The 8,503-nt window shown below is 38.7% G+C and overlaps 1 pseudogene; it reads right to left on the reverse strand.

Moving 5' to 3' along the window:
* Positions 1 to 6,061: 6,061 nt before the first annotated feature.
* LOC138383410 (succinate dehydrogenase [ubiquinone] cytochrome b small subunit, mitochondrial-like) lies at positions 6,062 to 6,535 on the reverse strand (annotated as a pseudogene).
* Between the last annotated feature and the right edge of the window lie 1,968 nt (positions 6,536 to 8,503).

An 8,503-nucleotide genomic window follows, 5' to 3' on the forward strand; every position in this document is an offset into this window, starting at 1 on the left:
TATAATTTTGGGCGTTAGGTTTAGGTCTTTGATACATTTTGAAATAATTATTGTATATTATGTGAAGTAAGGACCCAACTTCATTCTTTTGCTTGTGGGTATCCAGTTTTCTCAGTGTCATTTGTTGAAAAGATTGCTTTCCCCGACATTGAATCATCTTTGCCCGAAAATAACATGACCATATATGTGATCTTTGGGCTATCTATTCTGTTCCACTGGTCTGTATGTCTGTGCTTATGCCAGTTCTGCTTTGATTACTGTAGCTTTGTAGGCAATTATGAAATCAGGAAGTGTGAATCCTCCAGCTATGTTCTTTTTCAAAGTTTTGGCTATTTTGGGATCCCTTGGAAATCCATATGAATTTTAGGATGGATTTTTCAATTTCTACAAAAAATATCATTGGTATTTTGATAAAGATTGCATTGAATCTGTAGATTGCTTTGGGTAGTATTGACATCTTAACAATATTAAGTATTCCAATCCATAAACATGAGATGTCTTTCAATTTATTTGTGTCTTTTAAAATTTCCTTCATTAACACTTTGTATTAAATAGTTTTCATTATGCAAGTCTTTCACCTCCTTGGTTAAATTATTTCTTCTCTTCTCTTTTCTTTTTTTTTTTTTTTAATTTTTTTGAGACAGGGTCTCGCTTTGTTGCCCAAGCTAGAGTGCAGTGGCATCATTGTAGCTCACTGCAGCCTTGAACTCCTGGCTCAAGTAATCCTCCTGCCTCAGCCTCCCAAGTAGCTGGGACTATAGGTGTGTGTCACCATGCCTGGCTTAAGTTATTTCTGAGTATTTTATTCTTTGTGATGCTATAGTAAATGGAATTTTTTTTCCTCATTTCTTTTTATGGATTGTTTATTGTTATTGTATAGAAATCTATTGATTTTCATATGTTGACTTTGTATCCTGCTAATTTGGTGAATTTATTAGTTCAAACTTTTTGTGTGAAATCTTTAGGGTTTTATATATATAAGACCATATCATCTATGAACACAGATAATTTTACTTCTTCCTTTCCAATTTGGATGACTACTATTTCTTTTTTTTCCTCCGGCTGAAACTTCCACTACTATGTTGAATAGAAGTGACAAGGGTGGGCATTCTTGCTTTATTCCTGTCCTTGGAGGAAAAGGTTTCAGTCTTCCTCTACTGAGAATGATGTTCACTGTGAATGCTTCATTATGGCTTATTATTTTGAAGTAATTTCTTCTATTCCTAGTTGTTTTATTGTTTTTGGTTTTTTTTATTGTGAAAGGGGGTTAAATTTCACCAAATATGTTTTCTGGATCGATTGAAATGACCCGGTGACTTTTATCTTTTTCTTGAGACAGAGTCTCACTTTGTTGCCTGGGCTGGAGTGCAGTGATGTCACCATAGCTCACAGCAACCTCAAACTCCCGGGCTCAAGTGGATCCTCCTGCCTCAGTCTCCCAAGCACCTGGGGACTACAGGTGCATATCAGCATGCCCGGCTAATTTAAAAAAAAAATTTTTTAGAGATGGGGTCTTGCTCTTGCTCAGGCTGGTCTCAAAATCATGAGCTCAAGCTATCCTCCCACCTCAGCCTCTCAGAGTGGTGGGATTACAGGTGTGGGTCACGTGTCTAGCCTCTTTCTTATATTTTAACATAACAGTTTGTAGCTGAAATATTTCCCCTTAGGGTTGCTTTTCCTATGTGATTTCTTCTTTGATCCTATTGTTGTTAAGAGAGTGTTGTTGGTGGGGCACGGTGGCTCACACCTGTAATCCTAGCACTTTGGGAGGCTGAGGTGGAAGGATCTCTTGAGGTCAGGAGTTTGAGGTTGCAGTGAGCTATCATGACACTACTGCACTGTAGCCAGAGCAAGACCCTCCTCGACAACAACAACAAATGTATTGTTGCTGGGCGTGGTGGCTCACACCTGCAATCCTGGCACTTCCAGAGGCCAAGGTGAGAGGATTACTTGGGCCCAGGAATTCAATACCAGCCTGGCAACATAGTGAGACCTTGTTTCTACAAAAAACAGAAAAAGTAGTCCCAGATACTTGGGAGGCTGAGGCAGAATAATTGCTTGAGCCCTGGCATTAGAGGTTACAGTGAGGTATGATCATGCCACTGCGCTCCAGCCTGGGTGACAGAGCAATACTCTGTCTCAAAAAAAAAAAAAAAGAAAAGAAAAGAAAAGAAAAAAGAGTGTATTATTTAGTTTTCACAAATTTGCAAATTTTCCAGTTTTCGTATGTTATTGATTTCTAATTTTACCCCATTGTGATCAGAAAAGATATTCTGGGGCTGGGCACGGTGGCTCATGCCTGTAATCCTAGCCCCCTGGGAGGCCGAGGCGGGTGGATCACTCGAGGTCAGGAGTTCGAGACCAGCCTGAGCAAGAGCGAGACCCCGTCTCTACTAAAAATAGAAAGAAATTATCTGGCCAACTAAAATATATATAGAAAAAATTAGCCAGGCATGGTGCCACATGCCTGTAGTCCCAGCTACTTGGGAGGCTGAGGCAGTAGGATAGCTTAAGCCCAGGAGTTTGAGGTTGCTGTGAGCTAGGCTGACTCCATGGCACTCACTCTAGCCTGGGCAACAGAGTGAGACCCTGTCTCAAAAAAAAAAGAAAGAAAAAGAAAAAAGAAAAGATATTCTGTATGGTGTCTATCTTTTAAAATCTGTTGATATTTACTTTGTGACATAACATATGGTCTATCTTGGAAAATGTCACGTGTGCACTGGAGAAGAATGTGTATGTCGTTGTTGGATACTGTGTTCTGTATGTCTTTTATATCTGGTTCTGTGTTTTCCAGGTCCTCTCTTTCCTTACTTATTTCCTATCTTATTGTTCTATCCATTATTTAAAGCAGGGTATTGAAGTCTCCAACTATTTCTGTAGAACTGTCTATTTATCCCTTCAATTTTGTCAGTTTTTGATTCGTATGTTTTGATGGCCTGTTATTAAGTACATAAGTGTTTATAATTGTTTTATTCTCTTGCTATATTGAACCTTTTATTAATATAAAATGTCCTTTCTCTCTTGTGACAGTTTTTGACTTAAAGTCTATTTTTCTGATATTATTATAGCCACCTCTGCATTCTTTTTGTTACTATTTTTTCATAGAATATCATTTTCCATCCTTTCACTTTCGATCTATTTGTGTCTTTGGATCTAAAGCAAGTCTCTTGTAGACAGCATATATGGTTGGATAAAGTTTGTTTTTTAAATATAGTCTGGCAATCTCTGACTTTTGATTGGAGAGTTTATTCCATTTACATTTAGAGTAATTCCTGTTAAGGAGGGATTTACTTCTGTCAATTTACTATCTGTTTTCTATGTGCCTTATAGCCTTTCTGTCCTTCAGTTCCTGCCTTACTGTCTTCTTTTGTGTTTAGTTGATTTATGTAGTGGAATGCTTTAATTCCCTTATCTCATTTTACAAATATTCCATTGCTATTATATATTCTTTGTGGTTATCATGGGGGTTACTATTAACATTCTAAAGTTATAACACTGTAATTTGTATACTATCTAGCTTTAATAACATATAAAAATTACTCTGCTCCTTTACAGCTCTGTCTCCATCCCTTTCAGTTATTGATGTCACAAAATTACATGTTTAGGCATTATGTGAAAAACATAAACAAATAATTGTTTTTAATGCATTAGTCTCTTAAATTATGTTGAAAACAAAAGGCATAGTTATAAACCAAAGTTATAATAATACTAGCGTTTATAAATGCCCATGTATTAACCTTTATGCAATCTTTATTTCTTTATACTACTTTGAGTTACTGTCTATTGTCCTTTTCAACCTGCTGGATTCCCTTTAGCATTTCTTTCAGGACAGGTCTAGTAGTAATGAACCTCTCTCAGTTTTTATTTATCCAGAAATATTTTAATTGCACTTCATGTTTCAGGGACAGTTTCCCCAGATATAGAACTCTTGCTTGACGGTTTTCTTTTTCTTTTAGCACTTTAAATACATCAATCACTGCCTTTAGCCTCCTAAATATCTGCAGATAAGTTTTTGGATGATCCCTTATATGTGATGAGTCACTTTTGCTGATTTCAAGGATCTCTCATTGTCTTTGATTTTTCACAATTTGATTATATAATGTGCCTAATTTTAGACCTCTTTGAGTTAATCTTACTTGCAGTTTTTTGAGCTTCTTGGATGTGTATATTGATGTCTTTTATCAAATCTGGGAAATGTTTATCGATTAGTTCTTCAAATATTCTCTCTGCCCCTGTCTCTCTTCTCCTCTGGGCTTCTCACAAATGTATATGTTGTCCACTTGATTGTGTCCCACATGTCCCTTACTTTCCTTCAACCTTGTTCTTTCTCCTACTCACACTTGATAATTTGTTCTATCTTGAAGTTTGTTGATTCTTTCTTAAGTCTGCTCAAATCTGCCTTTGACTCCACCTAGTGAGAATTTTCCATTTCACTTATTGTAGTTTTCAGCTCCAGAATTTCTTTTTGGTTTCCTTTTTGGTTTTCTATCTTCTTTTTTTTCCAAAATATTATGGGGTTTCAAAAGTTTTTGTTACATAGATACACTCTGAACTGCAGTAGTCAGGGCTTTTAGTGTGTTTGCCAGCAGGACAGTGTTCATTGTACCCAACAGGTAACTTTTTGTTCCTTAACCCCTCCTTGCCTCCTCCCTCCTTAGTTTCCAATGTCCTTTACATCTTTTTGTGCCCATGTGCACCATTGTTTAGCTCCTACTTATTAGTGAGAAAATGCGGTGTTTGAAAACATTCTTTTTTTTTTTTTTTGAGACAGAGTCTCACTCTGTTGCCCAGGCTAGAGTGAGTGCCGTGGCGTCAGCCTAGCTCACAGCAACCTCAAACTCCTGAGCTCAAGGGATCCTCCTGCCTCAGCCTCCCGAGTAGCTGGGACTACAGGCATGCACCACCATGCCCAGCTAATTTTTTCTGTATATATTTTTAGTTGTCCATATAATTTCTTTCTATTTTTAGTAGAGATGGGGTCTCGCTCTTGTTCAGGCTGGTCTCGAACTCCTGAGCTCAAACGATCCACCCACCTCGGCCTCCCAGAGTGCTAAGATTACAGGCGTGAGCCACCGCGCCCGGCCTGGAAACATTCTTGAGACACTTCATTTAGGATAATGGTCTCCAGTTCCACCTAAGTTGCTACAAATGATATTATTTCATTCCTTTTTATGGTTGAGTAGTATTCCATGGTGTATATATACATATTTTCTTTATCCACTCATGTATTTTTTTGTATAAGAGTATAACATAATTTTTATTATGCAATATTTTTTAAAAATTTCTTTTCATAGAATACATTTTCATATTAGATTTCCACAATGGGAAAATAACAATATATTACTTATAGTTTTATATTTGTGGACAGATTATTTTAGAACAAGTAAAACATATTTGAAGATTAAGTCTCAGTTTAGAATTTGTAATATTTTGATACATCTACAAGAGGGACCTAGTCCTTAAATGGAATTTCCCTATATTCAAAAGCTCTCCAAGCTCTTTTTCCTAGGATTTAGGAATTCATAATGTGAAATATCAGTATTTCCTAATTTTAAAGTTTCCCTAGGATATATAACCATCAGTAGCTGATATCAATTGAACAGAGAGGGAAGTTTTCAAAAATCAAACACTATCTAATTTTCTGTGAAGTCTTTATTTATGAATTAACAGTCTTTCCCTTTGTCCATTATTCCCAGAACAAATATAGAAGTTTGATTATGTATTGACAGTAATAAAGCTGAATTCTCTTTAAGAGATTGATAAATTAGAAGGCAAAAGCTCATATATAATATTTAGTTACACAGTGAGTCTTGTGAGAAGTTGAGAGACAACTCCGTTAACCCACCAGAATACGGAACTCAGTCTCACAGTTTCTTGGACACAATACCTCTCAAACCTTTTCCTCAAAGATTAAATTTTGCAAATAACCATGTGATTATGAGAGGAGGTTTTTCCACCCATGGACTTATCTGCTATTTCTTCCTTACTGTGAGTTGAATGGTATGACAAAGCAGAGGCAAAGAGGCATACGATCAATTCTCAAGGTATTAAGTCAAAAAGGTCAGAGCTTATGCAGAATGGTAAGAGCTTTGCAAATGCCCACATCGTGATAGTTCAAATAACAAAGTCCAGCAAAAGTTAAAGCCAAAAGTGCCGAAAGGCCTGCCTTGGCAGCCTTCTGCAATGTATCTCCATGAATATAGTTACAACTTGTCCAAGGCCCCAGTGACTATGGAGAGTAAGGGCTGCAGCCAGGAGCAGTTCAACGCAGAAGAAGGACTCAAATAGCAACTGGAAAGAGGCCCAGGGGCAAAACAGTGACAACCCTCTCACTAGTCCAGTGGAGAGATGCAGCCTTGGGGTCAGAATGGCGGATCAGTGACAGGTGTATGTGTTGCTCTCCACACCCTCCTAGGGTAGGTTGGTCCTGGAGAAATGCTGAGACACAAGCAGGTCTGACCACTGGGATTTGGAGGAACAGAGCTTGGCCACCGTGGACACCATGGAGGACACTCAGCCTCCAGAGAACCACCATATCGCTCCAGAGGGCTCCTCCACTCATGAATTGACGAGCACTTAGGTTGATTCCATATCTTGCAATTGTGAATTGTGCTGCAATAAACATTTGAGTGCAGGTGTCTTTTTGACAAAATGATTAACTTTCCTTTGGGTAGATACCCAGTAGTGGGATTGCTGGATTGAATGGTAGGTCTACTTTTTAGCTCTTTGAGAAATCTCGATGCTATTTTCCATAGAGGTTGTACTATTAATAATTTGCAGTCTCACCAACAGTGTATAAGAATTCCTTTCTCTATACAGCCATGCCAACATCTGTTTTTTTTTTTTTTTACTTTTTAGTAATAGTCATTCTGACAGGGGTAAGATGGTATCTCACTGTGGTTTTAATTTGCATTCCCTTATGATTAATGATATTGAAACTTTTTTTCATATGTCTGTTGGCCATTTGTCTGTCTTTTTTTGAAAAAATTCTGTTCGTGTCTTTTGCTTTATTTTTTCAGGCATCATTTCTTGATTTTCTTCACATCTTCTCTGAGCATCTTTAAGGCAGGTGTTTTAAAGTCTTTGTCTAGCAGATCTGCCATCAGCTCTTTCTCAGGGACAGTATCCTTGCTTGGAAGGCTATAACAAAATACTATAAACTGGGTGGCTTATAAACAATAGAAATTTATTTCTCACAATTCTCAAGGCTGCGAAATCTAAGATCAAGGCACTGGTGGATTCAGTGTCTGGTGAGAACCTGCTTCCTGGTTCATAGACAGTGATCTTCTAACTTCTAGTGTTCTCCTTGGTGGAAGGGATGAAGGAGTTCCCTGGGGTCCCTTTTAAGAGCATGAATATCATTCATGAGGACTCCATTCTCATGACCTAATCACCTCTCAAAGCCCCACTTCCAAATCCCACCATATTGGGAATTAGATTTCAAAATATGAACTTGGGGGAGATTAAAAATACTAGTATATAGGAGAAGTTTCTGTTGTTTTTCTTTCTTTGAATGGGCCATATTTTCCTGTTTGTCTGATTTTTTTGTTGAAAACTGGATATTCGAGTCTAATAATATGGTCTCTGAAAATCAGATTCTCTCCTTCCACCATGGCTTGCTGGTTTGTTTTGTTGTTGTATTTTTGATTGCTATAGAATGTCTCTGTGCCATGGATCAGCCTGAGGGGTATATTTAAGGTCTTTTCAGCAAGGTTCTGAGACCGTGCCTTTCCCTGGGCATGTAGGGTCCCTTTCTAATATTCCCTGTATATGCAGTTGCTTTCGAGTGTCCTGTTATTTAATATCTGGATCCAAAAATGGGGGAAAGAGAAAAATGGGGGGAAGGCACTGGCCTTTTTTTTTTTTTTTTTTTTTTTTTTTTTTGAGTCAAGGTCTCATCTGTTGCTCAGGCTGGAGTGCAGTGGTGCAGTCATAGCTCACTGCAACCTCAGACTCCTGGCCTAAAACGATCCTCCTGCCTCAGCCTCCCAAAGTGCTGGGATTACAAATGTGTGCCACCACACCTGGCACTGGCCCTTGAAATCCTCTGTAAGTCACTTGAGACCATGGCGGAGGTACAACAACAATGGCCACCACCTTTTTGTCTGCACTTCGGTCAGAGGGAGCGATCAAGCACAGATCTCCAACGTCTGGCTCCTACAAGCTGCTGCAGGAGCAAGGGCACAGCTGCCTGCCGAGGGCTCGGGGTCGTGGCTGTAACCACAGTTTACCTTCCAAGCTTTCCCAGAAGGTTGCAAGCCTTCAATAGACTCAAGTTCCCCAATAGTTCCTTCCGTCAGACGGATTCTGCCTGTGTGACTGTCGTCTAGGTGGGGAGACAGAGTCCCGGCTCTACTTTGACATCTTCCCGGAGTAGTCTTCTCTTTCGAAGGATAATTTCACAGGGTACAGAATTCTAGGTAGGTGGTTTTTTCCCTCTCAGGTCTTTAGTATTTCACTCCACTCTCTTCCTGCTTTCATGGTTTCTGACAGAACGCAGATG

Source organism: Eulemur rufifrons, chromosome 5 (assembly GCF_041146395.1).
Source record: "Eulemur rufifrons isolate Redbay chromosome 5, OSU_ERuf_1, whole genome shotgun sequence".
In the NCBI taxonomy this organism is placed as follows: Eukaryota; Metazoa; Chordata; class Mammalia; order Primates; family Lemuridae; genus Eulemur; species Eulemur rufifrons.